This window comes from Chiloscyllium punctatum, chromosome 52 (genome assembly GCF_047496795.1).
Source record: "Chiloscyllium punctatum isolate Juve2018m chromosome 52, sChiPun1.3, whole genome shotgun sequence".
Classification (NCBI taxonomy): domain Eukaryota; kingdom Metazoa; phylum Chordata; class Chondrichthyes; order Orectolobiformes; family Hemiscylliidae; genus Chiloscyllium; species Chiloscyllium punctatum.
The window spans coordinates 11,673,935-11,699,540 of NC_092790.1; positions in this window are offsets into that span (position 1 = coordinate 11,673,935).

Consider the following 25,606-nt stretch of genomic DNA (forward strand, 5'->3'; position numbering starts at 1 on the left):
GTTCTGAACTGAGAGCTTACAAGCACCTGAGATATGAGAAGATGGCAGACCCAGAAACAATATATTGCTATAGAGCTGGAGACGGGTAATAAGCAGTTAAGAGAAAGGGGGTCCCAGAGTTGTGAGTAGTTGATGTAAAATGTTCACTTTCAGAGTCAAAAAATAAATTGATGTTTTTATTTAAAACAGTGGAATTTGGCAGATCTGTCCCTCATACTTTAATAGTTTACGAGGCGGCTTAAGCATTTCTTTATGTTTCATTTAAGTTACCAGATGAGCTTCACGCCGTGCCCTAACCATTCCCGTGTGTGTATCTGTGTGTCTCTGTGTGGGGCAGGCCTGCCAGTCTCTGTGGTGCTTAAAATGATGCAATGCCACCCTCTGCTGACCTCCACACGCCACTGCACATTCATTGGCATAGGGTGAAACCCATTCATTCAGAGATGGAGAGGGAGAGGGCAGCTGCTCACAGCACCATCCAAACGGATATCTGATCCATGTACTGATCTAAATGTCCTTTCAACGTTGTAACCGTCCCTGCTTTCACCACTTCCTCTGGAAGTTCATTCCACACCCAATTCAGCTTAAAATATTTACCTCTCATGACTTTTGTAAAACTTTTTCCTCGCAGTTAAAATAACCCTCAGTTTTGAATCCACAATTCTAGGGAAAAGACATCAGCCCTTTAGCTTATCTGTACCCCTCATTCTTTTATAAACCTCTGCAAATTACCCCTTAATCTCATATTCCCCATTGAAAAAAGTCCCAGCCTATCCAGCCTCTCCTTGTAGCTCTTTCCCTCCATTCCCTGCAATATCCAGGTTAATCTCTTCTCAATCCTCTCCAGCTTAATAATATCAAGGTCAGTAATATCTGGGTGAATAGTCAAGGTATTTTCTAAGGGTACGGGGAGTCCAAAACTAGAGGACATAGGCTTAAGGTGTTAGGGGAAACATTTAAAAGTGACCTAAGGGGCAGCTTTTTCACCAAGAGGGTGGTGTGCCTATGGAATAAGCGGGAGGTTAACCAGGCTGGACACAGTATTCCAGAAGAGGTTCCACCAATATCCTGCACAACCACTACATGACGTCCCAATTCCGATCCTCAAAGTTCTGACCATTGCAGACAAATGTGTTAAACACCTTCTTAACCGCACTATCTATATGAAATGCAAATTTTAAAGGACTATACCTGATGGCCTCGGTCTCTGTTCTACAACACTGCCAAAGACCCTACTTTTAATTGTATAGGTCCTGCTGTTGTTTGATTTACCAAATCCAATACCTCGCATTAATCCAAACTAAATTCCATCTGCCACCCCTCAGCCCAGTGAGTGATATTACTGCCACCTCACCCTCCACCTTCAATTTTAAAATGCCCATCCCTCTCCAGGAAGCCTGCACACTCCAGCCTTGATTTTCACGAAGACCCTGAGCTTGGTTTGCCTTGTATGGTTAGGGGGAGGAGGGAAAGATTGCAGACACAGTCAGTGGGGAGGAGAGGCTGGACAGTAATCAGCGGCCTGGTGTCATTTCATGGTTTTAGGAAGAGGGTAGTCGCACGTTAGAGGTGGGTAATAGTGATCGGTGTTTTGGGACCAGAAATTAAGCTCTTTCTTCGACTCTAGTGTTCAGTAATAAATATCCATTTGAGACCCTTCATTGTGCAGAATGTGTCTGCAGGATTTCTTTCTCAAATATTGCAGACTACAGACAATTGCGATTAAAGATGCTCATAGTTAATTTCGATAGCATAGCATGTACACTCAATATCCGACAGTTGAGACAAATATCTTCCATTTATTTAACAATACAAAGTGTTTTGTGTAGTTCAGTAATGGGAAACTGATTATAATAAATCCACACCGAGCTGAAAGTGGGCACTAAAATATGACCCAAAGTCTGGGTATGGTAGTGTAGTGGGTAGTGTCCCTGTCTCTGAGCCAGAGCTCTGAATTTGATTCCAATTCCTGAACTTGTTTGGTAGTTTTCCTAGCTCTGGACTAGAAGGCCTGGATTCAAGTCCTGCCTGTTGCAGATGTATGTCCCAGAATGTCAGGACAGTCTGATGAACAAACACACAGGAGAATACTCTTACAGCTTTATGGGTATTGCTGAGTGATGCTAGTGTCCCTACCTCCGGGCACAAAGGTCTAGGTGTAAATCCCACAGAAGTGTCTCAGCATACATCTGAACAAACTGATTAAAATGGATTTAGAATTGTGACTTGATGGAGAAGGAAGAGGTGTCAGTATTGCATTTCAGAATTTAGGCCCAGGATGACTGAAAGTACAGCCATTCATGTTGATTGGAGTCACATTTCACAGCAGTAAAGGTTTATAAAATCAGAACGGTCATGGATAGGGTGAATAGTCAGGGTTTTTCCCCAGGTTAGGGGCATCCAAAACCAGAGGGCCATTGGTTGAAAGTGAGAGGGGAAAGATTTTGATGAGACCTAAAGGGCAACTTTTCACACAGAGGGTGGTGTGTGTATGGAATGAGCTGCCAGAGGAAGGGGTGCAAGATGGTGGAAGTACAGCATGTAAAATGCATCTGGATGCTGACAGACCTGCCGAGCTGTTCCAGCAATTTCTGTATTTCTTTAAAAAATGCATTCATTTTAACAAAGGTATTCTGAATACATTAAACATTTTATTTTTTAATGACGCAGGGCCATGTAAACATATTTAAAATCGAACGAGACCTTTTTCTGCTAAGGGTATGGCTCTGTGTATGACAGCAGCAATGATGCACCGACATGGAACAGGGAATGTGATGGAGACATAGTTGGACAATGTACAAGGAGACCTCACATGGTCCAGTTTGGGAGAGGATGACATTACTGTGTGATTCAACTCAGAGAGGGAGAAAATGTAACCTGCTTGAGAAGGAATGGCCTATTACACTCTCTCTCCTTCATTGTTCCTCATCACAACAACGTGTGCCAGCTAAAAAAAAAATCTCTACAGTCATCGTTACCATTCTTATAGAAATCCCTACAGTGTTGAAACAGGAATTCGGCCCAACAAATCAATACCAACCTTCCCAAACCATTCACCTATATATAAACCTGACTAATGCTCCTAACCTAGAAATCCCTGAACACTACAGACAATTTAGCATGACCAATCCACCGAACCTACACAGTTTGTGGTAGGAAACTGGATCACTCATTTGAAGCTCACACAGGAATGTGGAGAATGTGTAATCTCCACACAGACAGTCACCCAAGGTTGGAATTGAACCCAAGTCTCTGGTGCTTTGAGGCAGCAGTGCTAACCACCGTGCTACCCTTTGGGTGATCCCTGACCAGAATTCACTGGAATCTACTCACTGCCTAATGCAAAGCGAATTCAGCCAAATCCAACTCTCCCAGGATGAAATCCCATTGCTAGCAACTGTGTGAGTACAATATCCTTAGAAGCAGAATAACGTTTTGGACAATCACTCAATTTTTCGTTTTGTCATGGGTTCCAATAATATCTGGACAAAGTTCTTTCAAGTTAAAATTACAGCGATTTCGTGTGTGTGTGTCAGTGTTTTTAGAAACCGAAATATTAATTATATATTTGCAATATCCAAACAGTTTGCCATTCATCTTTCCATCATTGTTTGAGTAACATTGCTCTGGATCATAAACGTGCTATTTGAGCAGATTAAAGAAACTAGCCTGTCTTGTTCCTAAAACTGACCCTGACCCAGTCTGAGACCGATATCATGGGCCATATCACAAACCAGGTTACATTTAACATTTGTTATGGGCAGTGGAGGAGTGGGACTAGAAAAGGAAACAGTGACCCCAAAAAGCCAGGGAACAATAGACTGGTGAGCCTGATGTCAGTGGTGGGTAATTTGTTGGAGGGGATTCTGGGGTATAGCATTTACATACAGTTGGGAAGGCAAGGGCTGATCGGGGTAGACAACGAAGCTTTCTGCATGGGAAATCATGTCTCATTAATTTGGTTGAGTTTTTTGAAGAGGTGACAAAGAAGATTGATGAAGGCAGTTTGGTAGACATTGTCTATATGGAATTCAGCAAGGTGTTCATTTAAAGAACAAAGACCAAAGAAAATTTACAGCCCAGGAACAGGCCCTTCGCCCTCCAAGCCTGAGACGATCCAAATGTACTGTCTAAACCTGTCGCCCAATTCCTAAGTATCTGTATCCCTCTGCTCCCCACCTACTCATGCATCTGTCCAGACTCATCTTAAATGAATCGACCGTGCCTGCTTCTACCACCTCTGATGGCAACACGTTCCAAATGCCCACCACCCTCTGTGTGAAGTACTTACCATGTGTATCCCCCTTAAACATTCCAACTCTCACTTTGAAAGCACGACCTCTCGTTACTGAATCCTTCACCCCGGGAAAAAGCCCCTCTCTATCCACCCTGTCCATACCCTTCATGATTTTGTAAACCTCAATCAGGTACCCCCACCCCATCTCCTTTTTTCCAGTGAAAATAACCCTAACCTACTCAGCCTCTCTTCATAGCTAGTATTTCATTCTGATTGGTAGACAGATTAGTAAGTTTCAGTCACATAAGATCCAGAAGGAGCTAGTCACAAATGTCTTGAAGGAAAAGGGATATTTTTCTGACTGGACGCTTGTGAGCAGCAGTGTGCTGTAAGAATCAGTACTGAGTTCACTGCATTTCATCATTTATGTAAAGGTTTTAGATGTGAATATTGGGGCCAGAGTTAGTCAGTTTACAGATGACATCAGAAAGGTGGTGTAGTAGATTATCTCAGAGTACAACGAGACCACAATTAGATGGGACAAAGGAGCAATGAGTGACAGATGAACTTTAATTTAGATAGACACGATTTTTGCATTTTGTGAACGCAAACCAGGGCAGGAATTATACACTTGATTGTAAGGTCCTGGGGAGTGCTGTGAAACAAAGGGATAGGGCTGCAGGTACATTGTTCATTGAAAGTGGAGTCGCAGGTAGACAGAGTGGGACAGAACACATTTGGCACATTTGCCTTAATCAGTAAGAGCATTGAGTATAGGAGTTGTGGTGGTATGTTACATGTGTACAGGATGTTGGTGAGACCACTTTAAGAATACTGTGTACAACTCGGTTTTCTGCAGAAATGATTTAGACACAGATATTCCAGGACTGGAGGTTTGTGCTTTAGGGAGAGATTGATTAGGTTGAGGTGTTTCTCCCTGGAGTGGCTGAAGGGTGACATTAGAGAGGTTTATAAAACCATCGGGGGCATGGATATTCTGAACAGCCACATTCTGCTCTTCAAGGTTGGGGAGTCCAGAACAAGAGGGCATAGGTTGAAGGGGAGAGGGTGAATGATTTAGAATGGACCTGAAGGTAAATATTTCACACAGAGAGTGGTGTGTGTACAGAAAGTGCAGTCAGAGGAAGTGCTGAAGGCGGTTACAATCGCACATTTAAAAAGTGTCTGAAAAAGGAGAGATATTGGGCAAATGCTGGCAAATGGGACTGGATCAGATTTGATATCTGATCGGAGTGAACAGATTGGACTAACGGGTCTGTTTCCGTTCTGCATGACTCTCTGATTCTATAAGAAGAATGTTGAATAATTCTGAAAGGACCTTTCAAATGGGAATCCTCTTCACTGGAAGTTTATCGTGCCTCTATGTTCACATTGATTGAAAGCTGCATTAGGTAAATATTTGACAGAGAAGTGAGTCACAGATAATGGGATACAGACAGGAAAGTGGGGCTGAGACCCCAACCTGATCAGCCACAATCTTAGTGTCTGGTGGAGAAGGCTCAAAGTATCTAATGACCCACTCCTGCTCCTCAGTCCCATGTTCCTGTGTTTCATTCAGCCCCTCTAACCTGTTAGACAGGAGCAGTGGGAGGCTACTTACTGGTATAAACTGGTGCACAGAAACAGAGAGGACTATTCAGCCCTTCAAAACTGTCCCACACGCTTTGAGGTGATTTAGGAAATGTAATTGGAAAATCCAGGCACGGGTATGAAAGAGGCCCCTCATCTCTCTTTACAGAGCTTCCCCTATCTGCAACTTGTGTTTCATTTGTTGATCATGTTGTAGACCCAGATTCAATGTGAATACAGCTGTCATACCGCACCCAGAGATGGCTCACAAAACCAGCTGGTCTCCCTGACTGCAATATGCAATAACATAACACTCATGAAAATAACACCCACTAACTTTCCAATAACAGAATGTGAGAACATCAGAAACAGGGGCAGGTCGTTCACTCCCCAAGCCTGCCTTGCCCTTCACTAAGATCATGACTGGCCTGCTCTTGGTCTCAAATTCTCTTTCATACCCAATTCATCATTGCCCTCACCTCTCTGACAGATCAATATCCATCTACCTCCTCTTCAAATACTTTCAGTCATCTCGCTCCCCGAACACTCTTGAGAAGAGAAATCCTGACATTCAATCCCACCTGTTTGAAGAAAACACTTGCTGCTCCTATATCATGGTTTATTGATATGAACAAAAGAGGTTGAGACAAGGGTTCAGGTAAAAATGACTGGCCCCGATATCAAGGCAGTGGTTGGCTTCTGTTGACGTCTAGAAGCTTAACAAAACTGAACTTAATGGGAATCAGAGTAAACTCTCCAGTGTTTGGGGTCAAACATGACACAAAGGAAGATGATCATCATCTCAGTCCTGGGTCACCTCTGTGGGAGATCCTCAGGGGAGCTTCCTCTTCACAAACATCTTCAGCTGCTTCATCATGTCTCTCCACCCTCACCCTCCGCAACATAAGATCAGAAGTGGGGATGGTCACTGAAGATTCCACAATGTTCAGAACATTTTGTCCCCCCTCAGCTCCTGAACTGGTCTGTGTCCATGTGCAGCAAGACCCTGACTCCATTGAGAGTTGTGCTGTTAACGTGTCTGTAACATTCATGTAACAGCATTGCCTATTGCCACAGTAAAACAAGAGTTCATTCAGTACCTCACGCTGGTTTCACAGGAATATGAGGAAGCCATTCAGCCCATTGACACTATTGGAGATGAACAGGGACAGCCCACTCAGTGCCTCCAGCCTATTACTCAGGAAGAGAAGGAGTCTAGTGTGATGGACCACATCAGAGCCCCTCGAAAATATTTGAAGGCAATAGCCTAGACTCTAATATTTTCTTATTTTAATGGTAATGTGCAGGGTCTGTTCCAGATGCAATGTGACAGCATCAAGAGAACATTCAGTGAGAGTAGCAACCAGGAGACATTCCCTGAAGCTTCCAACTCTGTTAAGACCCCTGTAGTTTTTGATGTTGCCGAGAAACCAAACCCCAGAGATCCTAATCTGTGAGTTGGCCACACCCATTCAGTCTGCATTAAAATAAACACAAGGTATGCCTCGCTGTTACTCAAGTGGTCTTAACTAACCAGCTTGGTAACGATCATTCAATCTCTCTCTTAAAAGAAACCAGGACAAAAAAACCTCTTAAAGCTACAGCATCATCACACTTGTCAAAACATCGAGCTGTTAAACAGGAACCGGGGTAACCAGTCAGGCCCTTGGCCCTGTCCAATCGGACGAGGAAGAAGTCAATTAGCCCCTTGAGTCACTTATACAGGAACAGTATGAGACCATTCCCACCTCAAGGCACTTACACAGGGGGCAGAATGTGGTAATTGATGCTGATTCCTGATGAATGTCTTATCCCCGAAACGTCAATTCTCCTGCTTCTCGGATGCTGCCTGACCTGCTGTGTTTTTCCAGCAATCGACGCTCTACTCTGATCCTGGATTAGTTGTGCTGGAAGAGCACAGCAGTTCAGGCAGTATCCAAGGAGCAGTAAAATCGACGATTCGGGGAAAAGCCCTTCGAGGAGGAAAACTTCTTCAAGGCAGGCATCCTTGCAAGAGGATTCACAGTAGGGTTAAAATCAACTCGGTAAAAACAGTGACTGCAGATGCTGGAAACTCTGATCTGCAGCATCGGCAGTCTTACGTGTCTCCAGATTGATGCTCCAACATGATGAACAAGTGGAGCAGAGGCTGCACAGACCGACTGTTCCACGTTGTTTCTCTTGGCTCCGTTGCTCATGATACACACGTGGGACTTTAACGTGGTTTTCTCGAGGTGGGCAGGGAAGCCATATGTCTTGTGTGAAGTCTCAAGAAGGCATTTTTCATCCTCGAGAAGCCACCTGGTGTTCTCTGTGTAGGGCGGAAGCTGGTGGGAATGGCTACCTGTTTCAGATGGAAGGTATTGTGGCTGCTGTTGGGGATTGTGAGCAACCTGACGTTCAGTACAGGGTTCACTCGCTGACTACACAATAACATGGGGAGAGTTAATTTAGGCATATAAACTATTAGGAAAGTCACGTTGGACTGATGAATGGACTCTCTAAGTTCAAATAATGCTGATCTTGTTCATGTTGACCTTGTCTCGTGCATGTCCTGTGCAGTGTAACTTGTTTGCCTTACTCTGTCCAAGTCTATTTCCACCCTATGATCTGCCTGTCCATCCTTACTATGATCATCCTCCACTGCACATAAACAAAGTGTTTCCCTGTACTGAGGTACACGTGACAATAAATCAAACCAATCAATGTATGGAATTTCTCTCCCTATTAAAGTCTGTTTTGGGAATAAGTGATCGCTGCCACTCCTCGTGTTTCAGCATCACCATTTCTTCATCTCTCACAGCTCTACAGATTAAACACTCAGCTTCTTCACTCTATCCTCATGATATCATCATCAGTGTCTGTGGTCAGGGAATCATTCCTTACAAAGGAGATCAAATCTGTACAGAGTGCCCCAAATGCTCTCTTAGCAAGGCTCGACAACAGCAGGAAAATGGCTTTACTTATGTACTCGAATCATCTTACAATGAAGGACAGCATACCATTGACTGCACCCATTACTTACACAGGGTTTGATTCGGAGCAGACAGCATAGACTTGTGAGTGGGAGATCATGCTTCCCAAATTTCTTAGAGTCCTTTGGTGAAGTGACCAAAAAGGTTGACGGGGACAGAGCGGTAAATGTCGTCTCTATAGATTTCAGTAAGGCCTTTGATAAGGTTCCACATGGCAGGCTGCTCAGGAAGGTTCCATCACGTGGAATGTTGGGGGATTTGGCCAGTTAGATACACAGTTGGGTTGTTGGTAGGAAGCAGAGGATTGAGTGGAAGGATGCTTGTCAGACTGGAGGTTGCGTCCGTAGCTGTTTGTTATGTATGATTTGGTTGAGAATGTACAAGGCATGATTAGTAAATTCGCAGATGACACTAAAATAAGTGGGAGCATGGTCAGTGAGGAAGATTATCAGAAATTGCAGCAGTACCTTAATCGGGTGGGCAAGTGGACCGAAAAATGGCAATGGAATTTAATATAGAAATGTGAGGTCTTGCATTTTGGAATTTCAAATCAAGGTAGGAGTTCCATGGTGCATGGGAGAGCCTTATGGGGTGTAGTGTGCAGAGAGACCTTAGCGCTCAGGTGCACGGTTCTCTAAGAGTGGAGTCACAGGTAGACAGGGCGGTGAAGAAGGCTTTTGACACACTGGCCTTCGTCAGGCAGGATATTGAGTATAGAAGTTGGGAATTTATGTTGCAGTTTCACAGGACTTTGGTAAGGCTGCACTTGGAGTACTGTGTTCAGTTTTGTCACCTTGTTATAGGGAGGATATAATGAAATTAGAAAGAGTGCAGAAGAAATTTACAAGGACGTTGCCAGGACCCAATGGTCTGAGTTATAGGGCTAGGTTGGACAAGCTAGGTCATTTTCTTTAGAGTGTAGGAGACTTAGGGAGTCCCTATAGAGCTGTATAAGATCATGAGGGGTATGGATAGGGTGAATGCTCTCAGTCTTTTCCAAGGTTTAGAAAATCGAGGATGAGAGGGGATCAGTTGAAGGTTAAAGGGGAAGGAATAAAAGGGAACCTGAGGGGCCACTTTTTTACACAGAGGGCTGGTACGTGGATGAGCTGCCAGCAGATGTGGCTGAGGGGGGTACATTAACAGCATTTCAATAGCATTTGGATAAATATGTGAATCGGAAAGGACTGGAAGGATATGGGCCAACTGCAGGGAACTGGGGTTAGTGTGGATGGACATTTACAAGGTGGAGTCGAAACCCCTCTGTTAATTAAACCCAAACACCCAGAAAAGCTCGCCTCACCTTGTTAATCTGTTAACATATGAGTGACACAGATCTCCTACATTCCACTACTTAAACAAAAATTAGCAAGTTAACTTCTTAACTTTAATAGTGAACACTAAACAACAACTATTCACGAATCCAAGCCCCCCTTGTCTTAGCTACTTACTATCTGACTCCGACTCTGTAAAAATATGCTGTTCCAACAACCCACATATGAAACATTACAACCACACATTCTCTATCTTCCATGCTGTGTTCACTCTTCCAGCTGCTGATCTCCCTGGGTCATTTTTTTTGCGCAAGTAGGTTTGACATGAACATGTATCTTTGATAGAGAGTGTTTGAGATAGCCAGTTAGCACTCCTGCTCTACAGCAGTTATTCTGCTGTTGGATGGCAGTGGCTCTCCCTCTAGTGTTCAAAATGCTGGGTTTATATACTCCCCATGATACAATAATTCTCATAATATGATTGCTTTCCAGGTGTCCAAACAATAATATTCACATTCTGTTGGCTTCTCGTATCCTGAGCGTTATTTAAACTGTTTGGTTGTATTTGAATTGTTGTCAAAACAGCAAACAAAACTCAGGTTTCCATTTCCCAGTTAATTGTTACATGTGGAACAGTGTGACCTTTAGCTGGCATCTGTGGCTGTACTTTCTATTCAGCAAAACCCGTTCTGCCTTTAAATGACCGGGCATGATTTCGGCTTCATAACACCTCCCCACTTCAAACAAAAACATGAAATGGCAGAATGAAAAGATGGCTTCATTTCTTTTCCTCTAATTCTTAATCCCATTATTATGAAATACAAAAGTATTAATCTCAGCTATACCATACATATTAATTCTGCACACATATATATAACACTGCAATAAATCAAATTTTATCTAAACATTTTCCTTTAAATCCGCAATCACGCATCTGCTATCACATTTTAGGACCTTCAACATGTACGTTTTGTAAGGTTAAAGTGGTAAGATAAGACTCCAATGAAATAGTCTCATATTCTGGTCTTGAAATATTCCAAAAAATGCTAGAGGTATGTCGTTCTCCACAACCATCTCCGACTATTCCTTTGTCATATAAACATTAAAATATTGTCAGTCCAGTGCTACACTTAATCATTCTTTTTCAATAATGGAAATTTTGTATTTTTTTCTGGTGGCTTTGAGTTTTTTCAACAAGTCGCCAATTGGTCATTCAATTCCATCATTATCTTTCTGTATCAATACATCTTCGACCACTATACCCCGAGCATCAAACACAATTTTCAAAGGGTTTCAAAATCTTTGGTGTAGCTAAAGCTGGTGTGGTGATTAATCCTGCTTTAAAATTCTCAAATGCCTCCTGGCATTTTTCTGTCCACCACAATTCTGTGTTCTTCTTTACTAAGTCCATCAGTGGTGCCAATACGCTGCTGAAGTTTGGAACAAACATTCAATAGAATCCATGCATTTCCAAAAATCGAAGCACCTTTTTCTTCGAGGATGGTCGTGGAAATTCCTCAAAGCCCTTCGTCTTTGTGTTCCATGGAGTCAACCTTCCATGTCTAATGTAATGTCCCAAGAGCGTCACCACTGTCTTCGCGAATTCTGTTTTCTTTTAAATTTATGACAAAGTTTGCTTCTTTTAATCGTTCAACATGCTCAGCCAACTGTAACACGTGAGCTTTCAATCACTATCTAAAGATCACGACATCAAAACCAAAAACTGCACAATTTGTTCATCTGACCGCAACTCCATTCCTGAGTCTTAAATGTGGTGGTGCATTATTCATTCACATGACATACTCTAACTTTTTTTGTCATATCCGGTATCTTTATCAGATAGTTGAACTGACTTAATTTTTTTTTAATTTGAAAGGGAACACTAAACCTGGCTTTGAAGGGATTTCCTACCACTGGTGGCAATACTAACACGTCATCCCCACGGGAAATCGTCAATGTTTCAGAGTTTTTATCTGCCATCTGCTTCATTCCATGCTGTGCCCGCTTCAGTTGCTGTTTAGCTAACTCACCTACTCCATCTAATTTCTCCCTCATGTCAGATATATAATCCATGTGTGAGATCTCCGACTTCAGTCCTGTCAATTTATATTTAATTAATTTCAAAGGACCTTCATATACTTCATATACGAATATTAACTCAAAGGAAGTAAAGTGAGTAGATTTATTTGGGGCATCTCTAATGGCAAACAATATAATGAGGCGCCTTTATTCCAATCATTCGGGTAATTCTGACAGTACGCTGTTTATATTGTCTTCAGCATCTGATGCTAACTTTCCAAGACTCCCTGGGATTCGGGATGCGATGCACTTGATTTAAACTGCTGTGTGCTGAAGCTATCCACGACGTCCTTAAACAGCTGCACGGTAAAATGAGACCCTTGGTCTGAATGAATCACACTGCACAGTCGACAGTGAGTAAAGAAAGCTACCAACTCCTCCACGTCCCTTTTTGCCTTTAAACTCCATAATGGAATTATCCATGGAAATCGGGTAGACACATCCATTATGATCAGCAGATATTGGTTTCCACTTTAATTTGGAAAGGGGAGCTACAAAATTAATCATAACCCATGAGAAACGTTCTTTGAATACAGGAATTGGCAACAAAAGTGTTGGTTTTATTACTGCCTGTGACCTACCTACCATTTGGAATGTATGCTTTGTACAACAAAAATTAACCATGTCCTTGTTCATTCCAGCCACTAGAAATGCTTTAGCCTGAGTCTTCCGTGCATCAACTCCTTTGGAGTTTTCTTTCGGTTTTCCTTCCTGTTGTAACTTATGACAGTGGGATCTTGTTACTACACAGTCTGGAAAAATCCCTGGGTATTTTTATTTTAATTCCTCTGTTCCCTGGTCTTACTTTGGCTTCTCCACCACAAGGGGTGCCTTTCCCACCTTGGATCCTGCTAAATCATTCCCAAGAACAAACTGCATTCCTGGAACTGACCCTCTGTTACTCAATCTCACTGTTACTTCCCCAACCTTGATGTGGCACTCCAACCTGATGTTACACAAGGGAATGCTTAATTTCTGTCCCCATTCCATAAATTATCACGCTGTTGAGTAATATGTCAGAAAGAATGAAAATACTTTCATCTCTTACTATTAGAGGCTGAGGGAAAGTGAGGACAACAGATGCTGGAGATCAGAGTTGAAAAGTGTGGGGCTGGAAAAGCACAGCAGTTCGGCAGCATCCGAGGGGCAGGAGAGTTGACGTTACAGACAATAGAGAATAGACAATAGGTGCAGGACTAGACCATTCTGCCCTTCGAGTCTGCACCACCATTCAATATGATCATGGTTGATCATCCTTAATCAGTATCCTGTTCCTGCCTTATCTCCATAACCCTTGATTCCACTATCTTTGAGAGCTCTATCCAAATCTTTCTTATATGAATCCAGACATTGGGTCTCCACTGCCCTCTGGGGCAGAGCATTCCACACAGCCACAACCCTATGGGTGAAGACGTTTCTCCTCATCTCTGTCCTAAATGGTCTACCCCGTTTTTCTTTAGCTTTGTCCTCTTATTCGGCACTCGCCCATCAGCGGAAACATGTTTCCTGCCTCCAGACTGTCCAATCCTTTAATAATCTTATATGTCTCAATCAGATCCCCTCTCAGTTTTCTAAATTCAAGGATATACAAGCCCAATTGCTCCAGTCTTTCAGCGTAAGATCGTCCCGCCAATCCAGGAATTGACCTCGAGAACTTACACTGCACTCCCTCAATAGCAGAATGTGTTTCCTCAAATGTGGAGACCAGAACTGCACACAATACTCCAGGTGTGGTCTCTCCAGGGGCTTGTACAGCTGCAGAAAAACCTCTTCGCTTCTATACTCAATCCCTCTTGTTATGTAGGGCAGCATGCTATTAGCCTTCTTCACTACCTGCTGTACCTGCATGCTTACCTTCATTGACTGGTGTACAAGAACACCCAGATCTCTTTGTACTGCCCCTATACCTAAATTGCTTCCATTTAGGTAGCAATCTGCCTTCCTGTTCTTGCCAACAAAGCGGATAACCATGCATTTATCCACATTAAACTGCATTTGCCATGCATCTGACCACTCAACTAACCTGTCCAAGTCACCCTGTAATCTAACATACTCCTCACATTTCATCCTGCCACCCAGTTTAGTATCATCAGCAAATTTGCTAATGTTATTACTAATACCATCTTCTATATCATTAACATATATTGTAAAAAGCTGCAGTCCCATCACTGATCCCTGCGGTACCCCACTGGTCACTGTCTGACATTCCGAAATGGAGCCATTTATCACTACTCTTTGTTTCCTATCAGCCAACCAATTTTCAATCCCAGTCAGTACTTTGCCTCCAATACCATGCGCCCTAAGTTTGCTCACTAACCTCCTATGTGGGACTTTATCAAAAGCTTTATGAAAGTCCAGATACACTACATCTACTTGGTCTCCCTCATCCATCTTCAGTTACATCCTCAAAAAATTCCAGAAGATTAGTCAGGCATGATTTCCCTTTCATAAATCCATGCTGACTCTGACCTATCCTGTTACTACTATCCAGATGTGTAGCAATTTCATCCTTTATTATAGACTCCAGCATCTTTCCCACCACTGAGGTCAGACTAACTTGTCTATAATTTGCTGTTTTCTCTCTCCCACCTTTCTTAAAAAGTGAGACAACATTAGCCACCCTCCAAACCACAGGAATGATCCCAAATCTATGAAACTCTGATAAATAATCAACAGCGCATCCACGATTTCTCAAGCCACCTCCTTCAGTACCCTGGGATGTAGACCACCAGGCCCTGGGGACTTATCAAACTTCAGACCTAACAGCCTCTCCAACACCAATTTCTGGCAAATATAAATTCGCTTACGTTCAGGTCCTTCAGCCACTGCTACCCCAGGGAGATTGCTTGTGTCCTCCCCAATGAACACAGTTCTGAAGTACCAATTCAATTCTTCTGCCATTTCTTTGTTCCCTGTAATATATCCCCCTGTTTCTCTCTTCAAGGGCCTAATTTTAGTCGTAACCGTTTTTTTGCCATTCATATTCCTGAAAAAGCTTTTACTACCCTCCTTTATATTTTTGGCCAGTTTACCTTCGTACATCTTTTTTCTCTGCGTATTTCCTTCTTAGCAATCCTCTGTTGTTCTTTAAAAGCTTCGCAGTCCTCCGTTTTCTCACTTATCTTTGCTATGTTATACATTTTCTCTTTTACCTTGATATGTTTCTTAACTTCCCTCGTCAGCCACGGCCACCCATGCCTCCTCCTAGGATCTTTCTTCCTTTTTGAAATGAACTGATCCTGCATCTTCTGCATTATACTCAAAAATATCCGCCATTGTTCCTCCACTGTCATCCCTGCTAAGGTATTAAACCATTGAACTTTGGCCAGCTCCTCCCTCATAGCTTCATATTTCCCTTTATTCAACAGAAATATTGTCACTTCCAATTGTACCCTCTCCATCTCAAATTGCAGTTTGAAGCTTATTGTATTATGGTCACTACTTCCCAATGGCTCCTTCACTTCGAGGTCTCTGATCAATTCTGGTTCGTTGCACAATACTAGATCTAGAATTGCCTTCTCCCTGGTAGGCTCCAGCACCAGCTTATCTAAGAATCCATCTCGGAGGCACAATGTCTTTTTCTTGAGGTCCAATACCATCCTGATTCTCCCAGTCTACTTGCATGTTGAAATCCCCCATAAGAACTGTAGTAACATCTTTGCGACAGGCCAATTTCAGCTCCTGATTCAACTTACATCGGACATCCAGACTACTGTTTGGGGGCCTGTAGATAACTAAAAAGACAATCTTTTTATCCTTAGAATTTCTCAGCTCTATCCACACTGACTCTACATCCACTGATTCTAGGTCACCCCACGCAAGGGACTGAATATCATCCCTTACCAACATGGCCACCTGACACCCTCTGCCCATCAGTCTGTCCTTACGATAGCACGTGTAGCCTTGTATATTTATTTCCCAGGCCGTATCCACTTGAAGCCACGTCTCAGTTATCCCCACAGTATCGTATTTGCCAATTTCCAAAAGAGCCTCAAGCTCATCCATCTTATTTCTAATGGTTCGTGCATTCATGTATACTATTTTTAATTTGTTACTGCCCTCACCCTTCCCTTCAACTTCTATTTCACTCAACCTTACAGCATGATCCCTTTTTGAGTTTTCTGCCTCATTGATACAGTTGTCTTTCTTGACTTCCCTTGTTCTAATTTTCCCTTCAATTTCCTTCTTAAACATCCAGTTTGTCCCCTCCCCCCCGCTACTTAGCTAAAACGTAGCTATGTTGCAGTAGCAAACCTGCCTGCCAGAATGCTGGTCCCTAACCTATTAAGCTGCAAGCCGTCCCTCTTGTATAATTTATGTTTACCACAAATCATACCCCAGTGATCCAAGAATTTAAATCCTTGCTTCTTGCACCAGTTTCCCAGCCACACGTTCAAGTCCATTATCTCTATGTTTCTGGCCTCACCAGCCCGAGGAACTGGAAGCAAACCGGAGATAACCACCCTGGGCGTCCTGCTTTTCAGCCTTCTTCCTAGTTCTCCGAAGTCCCGCTATAGTATGTTCCTCTTCTTCTTCCCGACATAATTTGTGCCGACATATACCACCACCTCTGGCTCTTCACCTTCGTCCTTGAGGATTTCCTGCACTCTGTCTGTGATGTCTTTAACCCTGGCACCAGGAAGGCAACACACCATCCTTAAATCCCGTCTGCTGCTATAAAAATCCCGGTCAGTTCCTCTCACTATAGAGTCCCCTCTTACCACGGCTCTGTGTGATGTCCAACTCTTCCGCTCTGCCTCCACGCCAACTTTTGATTGACAGACCTGGCCGCCTCACGGACTGGCAGTGTCATCTGTCTCTACTGTTTCCAAAAGATTCAACTTGTTCCCGACAGGTATTTCCCCCGGAGTCTCTTACACCCCAGGGTCTCCTCTCCGCCTTCCTGATCGTCTGCTCTCTTCTGCTCTTTTCTACTATGGTCGGTGTAATAACCTCGCTGAAGGTCTTGTCCAGAAAGATCTCGTTCTCTCGGATGAGCCTAAGGTCCCCTGTGCTGCAATATGCTCTGTCAGTAGCTGAACGTGAACACACTTTCCACACTTAAACGAGCCAGAGAGAACAGAGTCGTTGACCTCCCACATCAAGCACGTAGCACACTGAACTTGGCAGTCATGTCTTCACCCTCTTCAACTGTGGCATAATCACTTCACTCAAACTCCTTATCAAAGACTCGTTTCAGGCATAAGTCCTTCATCAGGAAAGTGGGAGGTAATGGAGGGGAAAGGGGCTGAGAATTAAATAGGATGGTGGGAGTGGAGCTGGGTGGAAGGTTGTTTGGAAGGCGATAGGTAGATGTAGGCGGGGTCTGATGGTGAAAGGTCGGAGTGGAGGGTGAAGTGGATAGGTGGTAGGACAGCTGAAACCGTCAAACTATACCGCATCAACGTTGATTTCACCAATTTCCAAATTGCCCCTCCCCCAACCTCATCCCAGATCCAACCATTCAAATTCGCACTGCCCTCTTGAACTGCCCTAACTGTCCATCTTCCTAACCCATATCCACTCCACCCTCCTCTCTGACATATCCATTATACTCCCACCTACATCTTCCTATCGCCCTCCCAGTGACCCTCCTGCCAGCCCAGCTCCTACCCTCCTATTTATCTTTCAGCCCCCTTGTTCCCCACCACATTCCTGATGGTGGGTTTATGCCTGATACATCGATTATCCTGCTCTTCGGATGCTGCCTGATCTGTTGTGCCTTTCCGGCTCCTCACTTCTCAACTATTAGAAACTTAACAGATCCGCATCTTGCAAAATTATAACTTCTTGTCCTCCCCCCACATCCCATTTCTCCTTAGTAAGGTTTATCTACTGAGGCGAATTCTTTATAGAGATCAGGCACCAACTCCATACCCAGCCCCTGTCTAGGCCGTACACTCCCCTGCAGCTCCTCGGCTCCACTTGGGGTCTCCTTTACCAGGTTCACGAATACCACTGGCTTAAACTCTTTTACCACATCTTTTCCCAAAGTGCCTTCCTTCAATGCCCATCACTGTGTGTCCCAGCTTACTGCAATGAAAACACCTTTTCCAAGTGCCCTTCTTAAACCACAAACACTGTAATTTTATGTGTTCCGCTCTTTTTTGTGAGAACACCTGAGGCCTTTCACCAGCTTTCAACCCCCTTGGACTTCTTTTTCACCTGTGGTAAACTATTGCCAGTGTGCTTTACTCTATGTTTTGTAGTTTAGGATCTCCCCTTCTCCCAATTTCTATCCCTCACAGGATGAAAATCCTCCCAGAAGCTAAATTTCATCTCATGCCCCAATGCATATTTACCTGCCATTTCTGCCACGCTTCTCACTTCTTGAACTTCCTATTCATTCACATGAATTCTTACCATCTCTGGAAGTGAGTCTTTAAACTCCTCCAGCAGATTAATCTCCCTTAGAGCCTCACAGGTCTTATCCAGTTTTAAGGCCTACACCCATCTCTCAAAATGACTGTGTTTAATTCTTTCAAACTCAATATAAGTCTGACCTGGTTCCGACTCTATATTTCTGAACTGCTGTCTATATTCTTCTAGTACCAATTCATAAGCACTCAACATAGCCTGCTTGACATCTGCATAATCTCTTGCTCCCTCATGTGACAGCACTGCACATACCTCTCAAGCTGTACCCACCATCTTAGTCTGAACTCGCATTACCCACATGTTCACTGAACATGCCATCTGCCGAGCCAATTTCACAAATGAAATAAAAACGGTTTTGGCATTTTTCCCACAGAAATATGGCAATGTATTAACACAGTTGTATACATCCCTACATTCTCCCTTCATCTTCATTCTGCTAATTTAACTTTGATATCTAATTCCAAACTTCTGAATTTCAAATTCTCCCTCTCTTCCTTTTTCCTCTCTTACTCTTTCTCTATCTTCTCTCTCTTTCAGTCTCTCTCTTTATCTCCTAACTGCAGTTGTCATGTTTGCAATTTAAGTTTTTTCTAACTCGACTGCAGTTGCCAGCTTCTCTGATAGACCAAAGTGCTTGACCAACTCCATTATGATGACAGCTTTCCTTTTGTCTCTGGTGAAACACAATTCTAATCTACATGCTCATTCTAAAAGTATGCCCTTCCTTTGTCTTACTACACTTTCTTGGCAAATTTGGGTACCATCTTCAAACCTCAGAACCTTTTTTAGTAATGTTAAAAGCCATTTCTTTTAAATTAACCAATCACAAGGAAACCAAATTAAATGAATTTTCTCACCTGTTTTATTTGAAGGTCTCGGTCATAACTGCCAATGATGGAATCTGCTGCGACCTTTTGTACCTCAAATCTGTTCAAATCTGTCTAAATCCCATACGACGAGCCCTCAAACTGTTATGACGTCGATGTTGAACCCCTTTGTTAATTAAAACCTCACATCCAGATAAGCTCACCTCACCTCGTTATCTGTTAAAACCTGAGTGACAAAGTAGTCGCAAATTCCACAATTAAGAGAAAAATAACAATTAATAAGTATATATGTTAACTCGCTGAGCTTGAAGGTTTGTTTTCAGATGTTTCATCACCATGACTGAGTAACATCATCAGTGAGAGTCTCTGGTGTTGCACTGGTGGTATGTCATTTCTTTCTATTTCTAGGTTTTGGTTTCTTAAGTTGCGTGATGTCATTTCCAGTTTTTTGTTCAAAGAAGGTAGATGGGTTCTAAATTGATGTGTTTATTGATGTACTTCTGGCTAGAATGTCATGCTTCTAAGAACTTTCGTGCGTGGCTTTGTCCTAGGAAGTGTGTGTTGTCACAGTCATCGTGGTGTCCTTCTTTTTCTGTATGTATGGAAACTAGTGACAGTGGGTCATGACTTTTGGTAGCCAGTTGGTGTTCATATATCCTGCTAGCACGACAACAGGACAGTTTGAAATGGAGGAAAAATGATTTTATAAACTCTGTTTAATCAGTGTGTGTTCAGATAAGGAAGATGGTTCATATGTGTACAACACATTCTGAATGAACAACGGAGACACAGTTAACGAAAAATGATGCACACGATGTATAACATTTATAAAGCATTAAAACATTATTTGATCCTCATCTGAAGTGATACCTTCCCTTTCTCTCAACGTCCCCCCTTTTCTGGGATACCCAACTATACTCTCTCATTCTTATCAGGGTGTGTGTTATAAATTCTTGTTTCTGGTTTCCCAACGTATTTCAGATAATCCCCTTTCTACCAGGAATTAAATATGTTGGCCTGCTGGGTTCTTTCCAAAGCTAGTGTCTGTCATATTGTTGGAGAGAAAAGTTATGGCATCAGACCCAGCATTTAAACATATTGCTCTTTTTTTACGTGCAATGTACAAAGGAACACGGCACACAGGATTTGCCAAAATATTGAGAGAAGTATATCTACTTCTTTCGATTATATAGTTTTCTCATTTTCCACATCTCCATATCGATATCCTCTCTCTCTCTCGTTCTCCATTTGTACCTAGTTAAGAAATCCACCAGTCATTGTTCGTGGCACATCTCACAAAACTCCTTCTTTCAGTTTATACGCAATGCTTTCTTCAAGACGTAATGTGGTTATAATTAAGCAATGTAACTACAAAGACATGCGGGAGGAGCTGGCCAGAGTTAATTGGAAGGGGAGCTGAACAGGAAAGACCATGGAGCCGCAATAGCAGAAGTTTGTGGGGATAATTCGGAAGATAATACCAGAAATGCAACCCCAAGAAGGTGAAACATATTCATGGGAGAACAAGACAACCATGAGTGATAAGGCATCAAACCAAAAGAGAAAACATACAATGTGGTAAAAATGATTGGGAATCCAGAGAATTCATTGGCTCTGAAACTACATAAGGCTGGCATCACTGACACTGCACAGGTCTTAATCATGGTCAGGGAGAGAAACAGAGGAAAAACATTCACTTTAAACACAGAAGATGGTATTTCGCAAGGAAAAAGATTCAGGTGAATTAAACATTTGCATTAAGATCAGTTAAATACTTTTGCGGAATGTGTCAGATTGGAAGCAAGACCCAGGGAGACAGACCCTCAGCAGAATGAGAGTATGAAAATGGAAGCATTTCCACATCAGAAACCAGGTTAGGTCACTGAGTGCAGGGCTATTGGGTGAATGGAACTCAGTGAGAATTGGGGAACAGACAGCAGAATTGCATTGCAGATATTGCAGCTCGAAATTGCGTATTCATGTAGTGCTGTAGACAACAGCAGCAGGAGAAGCAGACCTGCATTCAACCAGAACCTGAAACTTTTTGCCAGGGATGACACCTCTGTCTGTCATTACCATCAACACCATCTATGGCTCAGTGATGAGTGTGGGTGAAGATATCAGGGTCAGAATCACATTAACATTAACCTGCTGCTAACTCATTAAAGGTACCGTACTTGACCAACAGATCTGAATGAAGCCCTGCAGCCCTGCCACATTCAATCATAAATGATGATGGACAATTAAACAAATGACTGGAGGCGAAGGCTCCACAAACATTCCCATCCTAAATAATGGATCAGACTTGCACATCAGTGTAAAAGAGAAGGATGTTTTATCTGCACCATCCTCTGCCAGAAGTATTGAGTCGATGATACACCTCACCCTCATCATGATGCCCACAAAATCACGGATGCCAATCTTCAATTAATTCAACTTGCTGCATGTGAGAGGAGGGAACAGCTGAACACAATAGATACGACGAAGGCATTGGGTCCTGACCCCATTCCTGCAACAGGACTGAAGCCTTGTGCTACACAACAAGCCGTGTCCCTGGGGAAGCTGTTTCAGTCCAACTCCAACTCGAACATCTCCCTGGCAATGTGGATAATTACTCAGCTATGTCCAATCGCCTGAGACGGGAATAATTACAGTCTGACCATTTACCACTCCCTCAGTCCCATCACGACAGTCAAATTGGTGGGAGGTCTTTTTGACAGAGCTGTCAAGCAGCACAGAAATAACCCGCTCAGTGTAGTTTCCGACAGGTCCCCATGTGGAGATGGTGCTGTTGTGGAAATGTCACTGGATTACTAATCCAGACCAGGCTAATGATCTGGCAGCGGGTGGAAGTTAAAGACAATTAATAAAATATCGAGATCTAAAATCTGGGGTCAGTAACAGTGACCTTGAAGCCAATATCGATTGTAAACAGAATTTCCTTCTCCAATGTGCTTTTAGGAAGTGAATCTCCCATGATTTCCTGGGCTGGCCTAAAACTGACTCCAAAGACCCTGACATGTGATAAACATTTCAATGGTCTCTGAAACCGCCAATCAAGACACTCATTTGTATCAAACTACTCCGAGGTCTGAAAGGATGAAACCGGACAGAACACCCGGCCTCAGCATCAGTGTCGGAAAAGGGAATGGGAACACAGTCCTGTCGACCCTGCAGAAACCTCCTTCCTAACATCTGAGAGCTTGTGACAGCATTTACAGAGCTTTCCCACAGACTGCACAGAAACAGCGGGAAAGGATTAGGTCATTCAACACATTGAGCCTCTCCCATTCTAGTTCTCCTCAATGCACTTACCCCACACAATATACATATCCGTTAATGTGAGTAACCTTGGGAAGCTATAAAATAGGTTGTGCAATAGTAAGTTTGGTCCATCGAGTTTGCTACCCAATTCAATGTAATAATGGTTGGCCCTTCATTTCCACATCGTACTATTGCTCTCCCACCATCCCTTTACTGTCTCTAAATCCTTATTTATAATCAGTGTTTTGGATTCCAGGTGCGAGCGAATTCCCCATGTTCACCAGTCTGTGAGTGCAGACATTTATTCTTATCTCAATGCAGAGTGACCTGCCTGTACCTAATACTGTTGCCCCTTTTTTAAAAAATCGCAGCCAGGGGAATTATTATTCCTGCTTTCAAACTGTCTCACCCTGTCAGAGTTTTATACATCTCACTGAGATCTCCACTCATTTTCCTAAAACCCATGGAATACTGGCCCAGTCTTCCAAACTCTGCTCCCAAAACAAGCCTGTCATCCCAGAGATCAGTCTGGTCATCCTTTACTGCTCTCTCTCAATGTCAGGTTTATCCTTTATTAGGTACGGAGATCAAAACTGCCCACAATACAGCACAATGCTCGAGATGGGGTCTCTCCAAGGCTCTGTACAGCTGCAGTAAGACACCCTTTCTCCTGGACTCGCATCCCCCTGAAATGAAGGTCAACACACTATTTATCTTCTTCACTGCTTTCTGTTTCTGCAATATTCCTTTCAGTGACTGGTGTACAAGGAGATGCAGATCCTTTTCAGTGTTAGAGCTCCCCACTTGGTGGGTCTGTGTACACTGGACAGCGTGCCAATCTCCATGCCCAGTATTGACTTCTGGTTGCAGAACTCACTGCACGGCAGGGGCCTCAGAGGTTTTTGCAGAAGGAAACAACAAAAAGGAGCATGCATCCCTTTGTAGATCAACATGTTTCAACCAATCCCGTTCAAATTGTAGGCTGCCAATTTATCGTTTCCACCAAAGAACACACAGTCACCTCTATCCACATTGTTCTCCATCTGTCCCGTATTTACCCATTCACTCCACTTGTCTTAGTCTTCTCGGTGCTTTTTTACATCCTCCTCACCCACTCACAATCCCACATCCGTTAGTGCTGTCAGCAGGCTGGGAGACATTATAGCTGATTCCAGTAACCAAATGTTTAAAGGGCATTGTGAACAGCTGAGCCCCAAGCACTGATCCATGTGACACCTCAGCAACCGTCCTCTGTTAATTTCTATTTAATTATTTCGTGAATCTGGGTGTCACTGGCTGGGCCAGCATGTATTGCCTGTCCCTAATTGCCCTTGAGAAGGTGGTGGTGAGCTGCCTTGTTGAATGCTGCAGTCCACCTGCTGCTGTTGACCTCCAATGCCATTCGGGAGGGAATTCCAGGACTCTGACCCAGTGACTGTGAAGGAGCAGTGATATATTTCCAAGTCAGGATGGTGAATGGCTTAGAGGGAACCTGAAGATGATGGTATTCCCATACATCTGCAGCTCTTGTCCTTCTAGATAGACATGGTCCCAACACATGGTGAGTTGGGATAATGGTCTCTGAGGATCTTTAGTGAATCATTTCATTGCAGCATGTAGATAGTAAAACACTGCTGCTGCTGCTGAGCGTTGATGGTGGAGCATTGTGGATGAAGGGACAGTCAGACTGGCTGCTTTGTCCTGGATGGTGTAAAGCTTCTTGAGTGTTGTTGGGGCTGCACTCATCCAGGTAAATTGGGAGTCTCCTATTACACTTCTGACTTATGCATTGTAGATGATGGACAGACGTTTGGAAGTCAGGATGTGAGTTACTCGCCGCAGTATTCTTAGCTTTGCAACTGCTCTTATAGTTACTGTGTTCATGTGGCGAGACCAGTGAGTTTCTGAGCAATGATTACCCACCAGGAATTTGACACTGGGGGAGTCAGTGATAGTAACATCATTGAATGCCAAGGGGCAGGTTAGATTGTATTTTATTGGTGATGGTCATGGTCTGGCATTCGTGTGGGCTGAATATTACTTGCCACTTGTCAGCCTGGATACTGTCCAGATCTTGTCGTGTTTGAACATAGACTGCTTCAGTATCTGAGGAGCCACAAATATTGCAGAGTATTGTGCAATCATTGGCGAACATCCCCACTGCTGACCGTAAAATGCAGGGAAGGTCATTGATGAAGTAGCCCTGAAGAAGTTTTCGGTCACTGATTGAGGGACTCCTACAGATTTGGAGCTGAGTTGACTGACCTTCATCAACCATGACCACCTTCCTACGTATCAGGTATGATTCTAACCAGCAGGGATTTGGCCTCTGATACCCATTGATTCCAGTGTTGCTAAGGCCCCATGATACCACACAGGGTCGAATGCAGCCTTGACTTAAAGGGCTGTAACTCTCACCCTACCTCTGGAATTCATCTCTTTTGTCCAAGTTTGAACCACGGTAATGAGGTCAGGAGCTGAGTGGCCCTGGTGGAGCCCAAACTGGGCGACATTGACCAGGGTATTGCTGAGCAGATGCTGCTTAAAAGCACTGAGACCTTCCACCACTTTACTGATGATCGAGAGGAGACTGATGGGGTGGTAATTGGCAGGATTGGATTTGTTCTCCTTTTTATATACAGGAGATACTTGGGGTATTTTTCCACATAATGAGGAAAAGCCATTGTTTTAACTGTATTGAAACAGTTTGGCTAGGGGAGTGGCAAGTTATAGAGAACAAATTTTCAGTACTATTGACATAATGGTGTCAGATTATGGACTCTATGGAGTATCCAGTATCTCCAATCGTTTCTGGATATCGTGTGGACTGAACCAAATTGACTGATGACTGGTAACTGAATTGCTGAGGACCACTGGAGGGGGCTGAAATGGATCATCCACTCCGCATTTCTGACTGAAGATTGTTGCGAATGCATCAGCCTTATCTTATACACTGAAGTGCTGGGCTCTTCCATCATCGAG